Source organism: Numida meleagris, chromosome 4, assembly GCF_002078875.1.
Source record: "Numida meleagris isolate 19003 breed g44 Domestic line chromosome 4, NumMel1.0, whole genome shotgun sequence".
Taxonomy (NCBI): domain Eukaryota; kingdom Metazoa; phylum Chordata; class Aves; order Galliformes; family Numididae; genus Numida; species Numida meleagris.
The window spans coordinates 68,928,013-68,941,440 of NC_034412.1; the positions used below are offsets into that span (position 1 = coordinate 68,928,013).

Genomic DNA, 13,428 nt, shown 5'->3' on the forward strand with positions numbered 1-13,428 from the left:
AATTTCCAGAAACAGGCCTGAAGGAAGCTCTAAACCCAAGACTTCACTTTGGAACAGGAGAAAGCCTTGTTCCACCTGCAGAAGGACCCCTCCTTGCCCCTAATCTCTCAGTGCCCCTTGCTGAGTCTACGTAAAGAAACAGATACAATTTGGAAAGCAATGCTCAGGTATAAATATCTCTTTGCTCAGGTATAAATATCTCTTGTTTCCAGAGTTTCTAAAAACATTGTGGACAAACAACAACCACAGAACATACAATTTAATACTCCGTAACAAGTATTGCAAAAAGCTATAAGCATTATTTCTAGCCTACAGTTTTTGAACAATAAAATTGATGTTTTGTGCCATCACGACTTCAGTACCACCCTTGAAAGTTCTTTCCTCTCTTTACATCCTTACAGCAGAAGAGAGCAATTAAACTCTGCTACGGACAACAGTCAGATACTCACTTGAAACCATTAAACTACTTAGACTAACTTGACAAGGATCAAAAATACAGCTTAGTCATCTAAACTCCTCCTAAAAAGCCCACCAAAACAGTGCACCTTTGAAAAGAATCACACATTCATGCTAATTCTATATTTCCACAAGCTTTTTCACCTAACTCACAGTGCTGAAAGTGCTTCATGGGAAGTCACATCTTATTGTTTTCTCTCGACTGCATGATGGTCCAAAAATATACGAGGGTAAAATAAAATCCGTATTATAACAAATCATCCATAAACATCACATTGAAAGGAATTAATTTAAGTCCTCATGGGAGTAATCAGGTATCTTCATGATATCCAAATATTACATTTTCTTCAACCAGTATGGAGATGTTTCTCAATCTAATGAAACTGAAGAATGGTCAATAAATAACCCCTTCCAAATTCCTTTTAAATTATTATTTATTCCATAACCACAATGCACATGGTACTGCACAAACAAACACAGTTGCTTTCTCATCTTGTCTAACAGCTTGCAATCAAACTTCAGACATAGAAATAACTAACTACAAACAAAATGGGTTAGGACTAGGGATTAGCTACATGAATTCAGACAGCTACAAAACAGGTTATCCATCAGCTCATTGTTTTCACAGTAATGAAAGTAAAAATTAGACTGTATTGAACCCAACTTCCCATTCCCAAACAGTCACATAAAGAAGAATGTTCTTTACAGCAAAAAAATATATATTTATTCCAAATATTTCTCAGAAAATAACACTTCATTCTGAAAAAGCAAAAAGTGCAGATGAAGAGATGTGTATTATATACAGAAGGCAATAGTAAAGTGCGGTAAAGTCACTTGGTGCAGTTTGTTTTTTTCCTCCAGTTAAATCTCAAAATTGACAAATTATTTCTAATTAAATTCCTTGTAGATGATCTGGAAAACTTATTTACTTGGATTTTGCCAGTGCAGCACCTTTCCACAGCAGATACAGACCTTTCTACAGCTCACCATAATTCTAGTAGCCAACACAACCGAATGAATCATTAAGGTTGGAAAAGACCTCTAAGATCATCTAGCCCAACTGCCCACCTACCACCAATACTGCCCACTAACTTATGTCCCCAAGTACCACACCTACACATTTCTTGAACATCTCCAAGGACCATCCCTTTTTGGTATTATGTACATCTGACAAAATGATTTTCAGAAATGAGCTAATTCAGCGAGACCAGCAATACATTGCAGAGGTAAAAAAAGGCCTTGCCATTACTGACACAGGGGACTATGGCTCACCAACACTGACTGCCCATTCTGATTACCTATCAGAAACAGCAGCTGTTGTGTGCACTCTGCTGCATTTCTGATGAGTTGTCCTGGGGAACCGAAGCTCCAGACATTACCTTTCTCAAGCAACTGCATGGAGGTCTTTATAGATCAGCTATATTAACTACAAGGTGTGGTAGGAAAAGGCAGTTGAAAAAGTCAGATGGAAGAAGGAGTCTGTGGTCTCCAGAACAACAATGTGAAAGTTTATATATTATTGTTTCCTTTTTTTTCCCCCCTCTCCTGTGTGACTGGTTAACTTCTACTTGTCAGACACATGCAGTCATTCAGACACTAATAAGGGATTCTGTCATTCCATAACAAGTTTTGGTGAAGAAGTCAGATAAAATATAAGGTCTCTGTCCTTAAATTTAACTATGCTAATGTTCTACTCTAGTTTGATGTATAATTCTTTGTAACATATGGTGGGTGTGTATACATACACATACACACGCACGCAACCTATTGTAGGGTGCCTGTTTTAGCAGAGGAGTTGGACTCAATGTATCTCTTGACATCCCTTCCAACCCCTGCGATTCTGTGAAGAAACACACGTTATGTGGGAGCCTACACAGTCTAGGACAGAACCTTAACGGCCACAGTAAGTAAAATACACATATGACAATCTTTATGTATGTTGTTCCAGTAGCACCCCTCCCTATTTACATCCAATACTTAGACCCAACACCAGCCATTAGACTCTCCACTTTTAAGACGTCCCCAAACTCCACACCCTTATTTCTACTGGGGTTCAAGCTTAAGTGAGACTGATGGAGCTAAAGGGCATCTGTGTACAAAGTTACTGCAGATCACATTTTGACATCAAGAGTCTGCAACAACCATTTTGCAAGTAGAATGCTTTATTCAAGGCAATCATGCTTTTCTTCTCCGGCTGCATAGAACAAAGTGTCTTGAGCTAACAGCTCATTCTATGGTCTAGCACACGCAATACGTTTCTCCACTCATACCTTAAATACATTCTGAAATCTCTCATTCTACATATATGCAATTCTGTGCAGGAACTTGTGGAGACAATGCCAACATTCAGTGCATTTCCTTTGAAGTACATCCACTCGGTTAAATTACGCCATTGAGATCAGGCGAGATAATACTGTGGCTCTCGGATGACTGTCCTCAATGACCAAACTTGAAAATCCCAGAGATATCATTTTTGCTAGTAACCTTTATAAATCTCTCTGGAATTGTAGTGGCAGATCACTCACATGAATGCATTTCCCAGCAGAGTACACGTTTGTCATTTTCTGAAAGTTCAACCATTTGCTTCCAACAGCCCTGCCACTGGACTTACCCATTCTAAATCACGTGGCTACTAATTAGTTCAACAAGATTCTTACTCCAACTGGACAATGCATAGAAGGTTGAAGAACTGACAAGCCTAAGGATCAGATCTGTATGGTATCAGCAAAGGAGCACAAAGGCAATGTGATAAAAGGAAAAGGTGTTATGAAGGTGGGCACTTTCAAATATAGGAAAACTTTCAGATATAGAACATGACACCACATTTTTTTTATGCTTTCTAATAATTTCAGTAGCATAAAAAATAGTCTACTACATAGAAAACTGAAGTGAATAATGTGAATGTAGTTCTGATTTACAGTCACAAATATGCATACAAATGGCAGTGCAAACCTTTCTACATTTTTTGCAATATGGCATTAATAGTTCATTACCTGTCTGGAACATACCAGAATTAAGATCTCAAAATGTTTACTATTTTGGAAAGAAATTTAAGGCCAGGAGGCTGCAATACTGAACAATCTCTTCCCTCTCCCTAATTCACTTCACCTACACAGATGTTTCTCATTGATGTACATATACCATTCACTGAGTTTGATCACAAACTGACTGTAACACCTGCTATTCCTCTGGAAAAAGGGAAAGACCTACTACTTTACTGAATTCAAAGTTGGTAGGCCAGCAACAGTTATTGCTGTTGCTTGGCTTCTCTTCTCCGTGCTCCCTCCTTCCCCCCACTCCAAGGCCTGTCCTGATGTTTTATTTCCACTGGCTTCCCTTTGTAAAAATTTAAAGTTGACAGAATATTTTCCAAACATGTCACTGATGAAAAACCTGATGGAAGGGAAAAGAAGAAATGGCAGAAAATTGATGAGTTCAATATCAAAATGGAACAGTAAGTCAAAGACAGGATTGGAAGCCTGCTAAAACAATAGACGCTACATTTCAAATTAATGTCCAACTTACTGTTACCCACGCAAAAGATCCCCTGAAGGCTTCTACCTTGAAGTAAGTCCTCCTGTGAGCAAGGGAGAATTCTAGTTAAAAACAGAAGAGCAACAAAGCAGGAAAGTAGACTGCATGTTTTTGGGTTTTTTTTTTGTCAGAATGATACTTGTCCCACAATGGGCAGGTGTCAAAATGAATCTTACAGATCACTATGGGAGAAAATGATCAAAAGCTATACTAGCAAAGCTTAGAGAACCATCTTAAACCATCTACGACAACTTAGGGAATAAGATTTAGCTCAACTTTTATTATTATTATTATTATTATCATTTGCTATCTTTCCCCTTAATTCCCCTCGGTTTTAACCACTGTTCACTGCAAAATGAAAAAAAAAAAACAAACCAACAGCCAAGGCACATAAGGAGGAACTAAATCTTCATATTACTTTTCCATACATTTCTGTACATCTTTTACTGAGGTCATTTTTACTCTAGCCAATATACTGAGCTTCAGGATGAAAACTTCATTGCATTTGAACTTCACAAAGTGACCAGTCTTCATCCAAATATGAAGAATCCCAAGTTATTTTTTAATAACATCAGTTAGACAGAAGACTACTCCATTCATAGATAACCCTCAGCACAACATATAGTATCTGTCTAAAAATGGGTCATTAAAAAAATGCAGCACCTTTCAAAATATGTTGTCATAACGATTTACGTATCTATGGGGTATTTTTATTCCTGTCTCGGTCTATACAGAAGCCTAGTGGGGTTCAGAAGAATTGTACGGACAGGGTTAGTATCAAGTGGAGGCAACTACAGCAATGGACATCTGCTTACAGGAGCAGGGCAGGCACCATAACCCTTTCAGTCTGACAATATAGTACATTACAGATGCCAACAAATGGCCAACTAAGCTTGAAAACAAGCTTAGTTTTTGTATAAGCCTTATGCCTCTTTTCACTTTCAGTCTTATCATTTTAATGTCATTAGGTAACACAAACCAGAACTCAAAACATTTTCCACACTGTGTGCCGTGGTCCATGGGTCCCCTGCCCCATTCATCACGGAATCGGGCCGAACGCCCGTAAACCGTTGACACTGTGTAATCCAAATTTGGATCCAAGATCCACTTTGTACTGAATCTGCACAATGTCTACACGAACTTTTCATATAATTTGTTTTATTTTGTCTTTCTATTATCATCAGCTTGTTTCAGTATAAACAAATTCTATATACCATAATCCCTTGTCTTACTTTTCCCAATTCTGAAACATTTGAACGCCTCCTAATATGTTTTGTTTTAGTTTTATTAAGGAAGAATACAAAGAGAAATGGGCTTGAAAGCTTTTAAAATAAATACAGGTTGGGTATTAATGTACTTGAAACAGAGAGGGGTGCAGTTAGCCTGAGCCTTTCAGTCCTGACAGGACACAGCCCTCAGCCAAACTTTAGCAAATCTCTCACAGCTGAGTTACTTTTAATGGCATGAAGCATTAAACACTGGCATAGCAATCAGCAGAAACTACACTCCCTGTCAGAACCAAGCCATGTGGTATCTCCCAACACACACTGATTTTGTTCACCTGATTTAATGGAGTTCCCTCTGAGGCAAGACTTTCATCAGATCCACAGCACTCAACCAACCCAACTATATCACAAACCTCAAGTGATAACCAATATTTTAAAATTAAGGATTTTGATCTGCTGCTTCATACACATTATATTTCAAAGACTATTTCACTAGATGAGCTTTCTCCAGCTGCTGGCGGCGTCACCCATTGGATTACATACACTTAAATCACATTTCTATATTTAAACATGCAAAGCCAGCAGAAGAACCTTAGGTTTCACAATCGCTTTACAACTGCCAGAGACCCGCACCCCCACCATGCTCCCCCCTGCAGTGGGATTTCCCCATCTTTTCCCCCTCAGGTAGCGAGGAGGTCCCACAGCTCACATCCCGCACCCCCAGCCATAAGTAGCCAAGTGGGGAAGGTGACACGGGGCAGGAGGAACGCGCAAAAAGAGCCCCCCCCCTCCTGTACAGATACAGTGGACTTTAAAGGCAGCTGACAGAAAGCCCTTGGTCTCCCTTTCCCGCCACGTCGCCTCTGCCTGCATAAGGGAGCCTCTCGTCCGGCTGAGACGCGGAGGCGAGGATTGCTTCGTCCCCGCGCCTCCGCCAGGCGAGATGTCCCCGGCATAGACGGTCCTCCAAACCCGTTCACGAGAAGACCGACAGCAGCGCGCCTCCCGCCCGCCCGCTCCCGAGGATGGAAAGGTGGAGGACGGGCGTCACTTACGGGGCCCGGGCACGGCTTCTCGCGGCGGCAGGAAGGGCTGCGCTGGAGAAGCGGACTTAGCGGCAGGGCTTTCTCAGGGCCAAGAGCAGAAAGCCCCCATGCCCGGCCTTCCTACACGTGCGAGGCCGCCTCACCCTCTCTTCCCGCCCTTCCCTCCTCCTTAGGAGGCCGCCCCCCTTTCTCGGCTTTCCCGCCGAGTCCCTCCGGGTCTTCGGAGCGCCCCTCGCCGCCCACCTCCGGTGTGTGCCTATACCTCAAACGTTTAGCGCCAACGCTTTTCGAGTTCTTGCTATCATTTACCAGTGTTTTCCGACCTAATTTCGCCCTGAATGCTTTGCACTTCTGCCTCTTAGCAGCGTGGCTGCAGGGGCCAATGCCTCCAGAAACAATGTTTTCCACAGTTTTAAATGGGTGAGCATGTCGGGGTGCGTCCCCTGACACAGGATCAACTCCAGTCTGAATGAAACTCCTTACGGCCAATGTGGTATTAAGCAGGAGGCATTCTTTATTGCAGTGCGCAATGCACGGGGGATTGTTCTGCCTAATGTGCACAGCTGGCATAATCAATCTTCAGCTTATATACATTACTTGTGTTACATATGTAAAGATTTTCCTGGAAAATGCATGCATATTCAATATTTTTCTCCAAAATCATTAACATAGGGTTCCATTTCCTTGCATGTGCTCAGTCTTTTTTGTGGAGGGGGTCTTGGAGCCCTCAGTGGTTATTTGGTGTGTCCTTTAGTTGAACACTCTGGTCTTTTTCAAGTTCCTTTTGTGGGATGCTTTGCTGAGAACAGCACCAAACGCCTGTTCTCATCTTATTGGAAATATTGATGGTAGGTGGACAGTTGGACTAGATGATCTTGGGAATCTTTTCCAACCTTATTGATTCTGTGATTCGATTATGAGCAGCCTTGTTGCAGCAGGAACCTTCTGCAAACAATCTATCTTCTGTTACCTAAGAACTTGTCACAAAACAATTCCCCCCTTTGAGGCTTACATCTGCTTCTTTTACTACATAGTTTCTGTATCTTGAGTATAAATCTTCTATATCCTGAACAGCTATACATTACCGAAATAATGCAATTTGCACATACAAAATAAACATTATAAGACAAACATTAGAGAAGCTGTACTTTTCCCTTGGTTTGATTAAAGGCATCAGCTTGGCCCTGGCACTAGGTGATGGGAGGAAGGCCTGCACCAGAGCCAGCCTCTTCAAACTGCTAAAAGAGCCTACAAGCTTTTACTGGATGTATTTCACAAGGCATTTCTGAGGCATATTTGGTAAGAAAGTGCATCATGTGCAGCTCCATGTGGTATTTCGTGACCAAGCTCCAGGGAGCACTGGGAACAGGGGAAAGAGCTATTGCAGCTCTCTGAACATGTCATGCTTCAGATGTTGATTATGAGACACATTATAGGCCACACTTGCCTGAGAGCTGCAAAAAGTGTCACAGTGTGAGGCCTGACATACATACAGTTCTGGTTCTTTTCATTCTGGTGTTGACCATCAACTCCATAAAACTCTGCTCCTACCTATGAGTTTTGTCATTTTTGTTCGAGATGCCTGATACTTGGCAGCTCTGTGTTTCCGTAGGTTGAAGAGGTTTTGTTCTTCCCCCTCCTTAAGCCTAAACAATTCAGATTGTTCCCCTGGGCCAGATATTCTAAAAAACTTGTTTTAAGTCTTAGAATAGTCTTTGGCTAAGGAGAGTTAGTGCTAACAAGCATTAAGAATAGCTGGAATAAGTCTCACAACCGTCATCACTTTCTCCCTGGATATATTCTACTTACACAAGACCTTTCCTTAATATGGCCTGAATAAATCAGATTGTTGGGAATACCTTTAAAAATTTTGGCTGTGGATCTGCTTGTCTCTCTTCTGTAATGTTCTGTCATTGTACATTGTGTGTGCATATGTGCATATATACATTATATATATATATACACACATACTCATCCCTTCTGTAGTCTTTAAGAACTTAAACTGTTGTTCTGTGAACACCAGAGCTCAGTGATACAGTTGACTTGTGAAGAAAAGTCTCATTGTCTTTGTGTTGTTATGTGCCATCTTTAAACTGAAGCCTTTTGCTTAGATCCAACTTTCCAAGAAATTTTGTATCATTTATATTGTATATGGTGTGATCAGTGGTTCACACATTCTCTGTTTCACTGCTGGGCTAAACTCTTCTGTAAATTTCTACAAATAGTTCTTAAGATCTGCTTCAGGAAATGTACGGAAAAAAAAAACAGTGACTGTACTGCATTGTCAACTACCCTCAGTCCAAGCTAGCTATGTTACTTATATTTCACAAAACAACTAAGCCAGCTTACTCCATAAAGATTTTATACCATCCTTACTGTACTTCTACACACTCTGCATCCATATAGAATCATAGAATCATGAAATTGCTCAGGTTGGAAAGGACCTTCAAGATCATCAACTCCAACCACAACCTAACCATACTACTCTAACAACCCACCGCTAAATCATGTCCCTGAGTACCACATCCAAATGGTTTTTAAATGCATTCAGGGATGGTGACTCAACCACCTCCTTGGGGAGCCTGTTCCAGTGCTTGACAACCCTTTCTGTAAAGAAGTTTTTCCTGATATCCAACCTAAACCTCCCCTGGCGCAACTTGAGTCCATTTCCCCTTGTCCTGTTACCTGCCAACAGTGAGAAGAGACCAACCTCGCTCTCCCTGCAATCACCTTTCAGGTATTTGAAGAGAGCAATGAGGTCTCCCCTCAGTCTCCTCTTCCTCAGACTAAACAGCCCCAGATCCTTTAGTCTCTCTTCATAGGGCATATGGTGCCCTGAAGAGGCTAATTCCACATTCTGTCAAGGACATAGGAAAAGAGCATGAAGGCCTGGACCAGTTCCTTCCTCCCTTCATTCCTTCCCCCTTTCCTTCCTCCCTTTCTTCCTCCCCCTTCCTCCCTTTCTTCCTCCCCCTTCCTCCCTTTCCTTCTCTCGTTCTTTCTCTTTCTTTCTCTCTCTTCCTTCCTTCCTTCCTTCCTTCCTTCCCAAATCTGAGTGAAGACAAGCATCTGTAACTCTGATACTGCATTTATACCATGACTGTTATTTCATACGGTCATACAGATGGTCTGATAAAATAAAAAGAGCAGAAGCATATCCAGAGGGTGACTGTTTAGAGACTTATGGATCATTCTGTTAAAGTCATGCTGTGTTCCCATACGGATGGACTAGTTTTACTTTCAGTGGAATTTCTTTTCTTCATTTTTCTGGACATTTTAGGTATGGTGTGGAACGTCATCAGCCTGCCATCATTAACATGAGCAGTACAATAAAGATTTTTTTTTTTTAATGATACACATTGGTTATTCAGAGAAACTGTGTTATTAGTGGGAAACAAGTTCAACCAAAACATTTGCAACAAGAAAGATACTTACTCACACCCTTGCCTCGTCTAGCAGGACAGCAGTTTTGATTATGTGTTCTTATCCTTATCAATAAATTGTATACATTATGCATAAATCTTCTGAATGTTATTGAATAGCATTGGTCTGGACTACTAACTAAGTTATTTAATTCTGCCTAATTACTATAGCGTCTTTTATTGGGTCTAGTGGGGAACATTACTACCAAGGATGAGGAAAAGGCTGAAGTACTCAATATTTTCTTTGCTTCTGTCTTTCATAGTCAGACCAGTTATCCCCAGAGTACTCAGACCCCTGAGCTGGAAGACAGGGATGGGAAGCAGAATAAATCTCCCATAATTCAGGAGGGAACAGTTAGCAACCTGTTACTCCACCTGAACTGTCACAAGTCCATGGGCCAGATGGAATCCACCTGAGGGTAGTGAGGGAGCTGGTGGAAGTGCTTGCCAAGCCTCTTTTCATGATTTATCTGCAGTTCTGATAAACCAGGGAGGATCCAAATGACTGGAGACTTGCCAATGTGATACCTTTGTACAGGAAGGGTCAGAAGGAGGATCTGAGGAACATCAGGCCTGTCAGGCTGATGTCAGTATCAGGGAAGGTTATGGAACAGATCATCTGAGTGCAATCACATGGCATGTGCAGAGCAACCAGGGGATCAGGCCTAGTCAGCTTGGGTTCTTGAAAGGCAGGTCCTGCTTATCCAACCTGATCTCCTTCTATGACCAGGTAACCCACATAGTGGATGAAAGAAAGGGTGTGGGCATAGACCAGTAGAGCTTTTGACACTGTCTCCTACAGCATTCTGGAGAAGCTGGCAGCTCATGGCTTAGACAAGTGTAGTCTTCGCTGGGTAAAAACTGGCTGGATGACCAGGTCCAGAGTGTTGTGAATGGAGTGAAATCCATGGGCAATGATTGTGATCCTCACAGGATCACTGCCTCTGAATAACATTGCCATGAGCTAGACAGAGAAGTTACCAACCAGCACAGCTACCAGCGACATTAAAAGCTCTGTGAAGTATCTTCTTTCAGATAAAATGAAGGCATTTTCTCTTTCAAGCAGGTTAATACCCATCAGGTCATGACAGAACTACTTGGCAGAACAGAAGCTTCACATTTTAGCTGACTGAAATACATTTGGTCCCTAGATAAATAAGAACTTTTATTATGCAGGACAGATTGTCCTTTAACCTTCTCAAGTACAAACACAGTGGAAAAAAAGGTTGCAAAGGAGAAAAAAAAATCCCAAAAAGTATTTTTAATTTGTGTTAATAAATAAAAACCACTATGTTCAAACAACAAGGGGACATTTAAATAAATCACAGAAAAGTTGTGTAAATCTGTAAATAATTGATTACTCATTTGCAGGAAAAAAAAGGTATAATATGTAACAGTGTATTTACGCGATCAGTGGGTGGCAATTTTTATTCTTTCCATCAGTCTAGGGGGTTTATTTTCTTTAGAGATCTTGGCTATGTAGAGTCAGAAGTGAATTATTGCTTTTCCATAACAGTAGGAAAAATTTCTGGCAGTACTCGATTTTCAGCTGTGTAAGGCAGGCCTGCCATTTGAGACTTCAAGGGGGTGTACCAAGGGGAGTGTAGGGGGAGTGGCAGGAAAGCTGCAATCATCTTCTGTTTTTCCCTGAACACTGTTGAGGTAACCAACAAGTATCTCCAGCAACCTATGGCAAATTGAGCAACTGGGGCCATGTCAACTAAACTTCTAAACGTAGAAGGTGCACATGCCAAGAAACTTGCCCAGCCTCATCAGCAAAGAAAATATACTTTTAGTTATAGTTATTGGCAGGTTGTTTACATATTAACCACTGCTTTAGTCTGCTGTACACAGCTACTATTCACAGGCTCAACTCTTTCTCTTCTGGTGCTGGAATTTGCCTAAGTACTTAAGGTTTGATTAGCTATAATGGATCACATGAATTGCCTCAGTAAGATGTATTAGATAATTTGCTGAAGCTGACCCAGACAGCGTGAGTTCTGGCAATTTGAAGAATGAAATCTGCCCTATGAGATTGTGATGGTTGGCTTCTTTTAATCTCTTCTACTTTTCCACATGAGCCGTGCATCAAAGTGACACCTTAATTTGTCTGCAAGAAGTAGAGGAGGTAATTTCTTAAATTAGGATGAGGTAGTGATTTTGTTTTAGAGACTTTTTAAGACATGAAATAAATGCAAGTTTTGCCATCTGTGTTGAAGGGCTTGTTGAGTTCAGAAATCATATGCATTACTCAGATTCTTAGGTATTTCTTAGATTGCTTAGATAAGTATGCATTATATGAATTATTCAATGGAGCTCTGTACAAAAGGAGCATCAGCCAATGGAGGTTTATCAGTTATGGAGACCAGCAAAAAGAGAATAATAGCGTATTCCAGCAGAAGTGAAATCCTAAGGCTTAATATGGAACTCCTTTTTAAATATGGCACGGCAAAACTGATGCCATGGTATGCATTGCCAGTATCAATTCTGACGCTATGGTTCAGCCTCTGAACCATAAACCGTTCTTTCCTAGCACCAACAGAGCCCACAGACGGTATGTCTTTATGACCTCAGATACTGAACTGTCTTGAAGAGTCCAAATTTTCGGTGTGGACTGGGAGAAAATACCTTGCCTTTGATTTACAAAGAAATCTTAATAACCAGATATAAATGCTATTTCACTGAGCTTCCAAGATGCCTGAACAAAGAGTTCACACTTGAGAGTGAAGCTTTCTGTAAAGATTCTCAGGTTATCTTTTAACAAACAAGTTTTTGATTCTGGGTTCTGGTAAATATTCATGTAGACTTTTATGTCACTGTTGTTAGTTTTTTTCCTGACATGCAAACTATGCAAACTTGATCTTTGTAAGTCTGGTCAGACTTTTTTGCACTATGTGCCAATTGAGTGGTATAATCACATTGTGAGAAATATGAGTTTCTCCACACATTTCAGTCAGCTAATTTGTTTCAGTGCCAATGGCGCTGGTCTTCATTGATTAGTAGATTCTTACACTGGCTATCAGCAAACCTATTAGTCACAGTTCTGCACAGTTTCTCACTGTATCCTAGAGATCCTACCTACTAGAACCTCCAGCTTTCCTAAATTTGTTCCTGTGATTCAACGTGTCTCTGTTACTCGTAATACTGACTGAAATCTTTACAAAATCACTTTTCAGAGTAAAGCAATACTTTTAATCAGTTTTCCCAGGAAGATTCCACTGACCTTTGGGTTGCAGTGTAGTCTCTCCACACAGCTAGTCTTCCCCTTCTCTGTGGCCAAAGATGTGAGAGAACTTCCCACAGGAAAAGGGAGGGAGAGAGCAGCCAGATGTGGAAGACTTAAACAGCCCTTCTGCCCTTGGAGAAGAAAGAGTATAAATATATACTGACACATTTTTAAGTTCAGTGGTGGGAAGAAAGTTGTCTGAATCATTCAGTCCCTGTTGTACCACTGGGGAAACCATGTCAGCACACTGCTCCATCTCTGCACAACAACAGCATTCAGTAATTACTGAAATATTCCCCAAGGAAAAATATGTTTACAACTGAGGCTTGTGATTGACTACAGAGATGCCACAAGTTGTACAGCTAGGTACTTTGTGTATGTCTTTGTTCATCTGTGTTTGTATGCATATACTTTATATACATTATGCATATATGTACATATGTATACCCTGAAGCTGAAGAAAAGAATGCCTTTGCAGATACTTGCTGATGAGACAAAACTAGATTTCTAAGTGGAAA

The 13,428-nt window shown here is 40.9% G+C and overlaps 1 protein-coding gene across 2 annotated transcripts in view; it reads right to left on the reverse strand.

Annotated features, from left to right (window-relative positions):
• Nucleotides 1–6,621, reverse strand: part of SLC7A2 (solute carrier family 7 member 2) — a 40,612-nt gene extending 33,991 nt beyond the window's left edge. For both annotated transcript variants that reach the window (XR_002438144.1, XM_021395227.1), the window contains exons 1-2: nt 6,272–6,621; nt 3,982–4,033 (exon numbers count right to left, since the gene is read on the reverse strand). The gene's annotated coding sequence lies outside the window, so the exon portion shown is untranslated. The remainder of the gene's footprint in view (nt 1–3,981; nt 4,034–6,271) is intronic.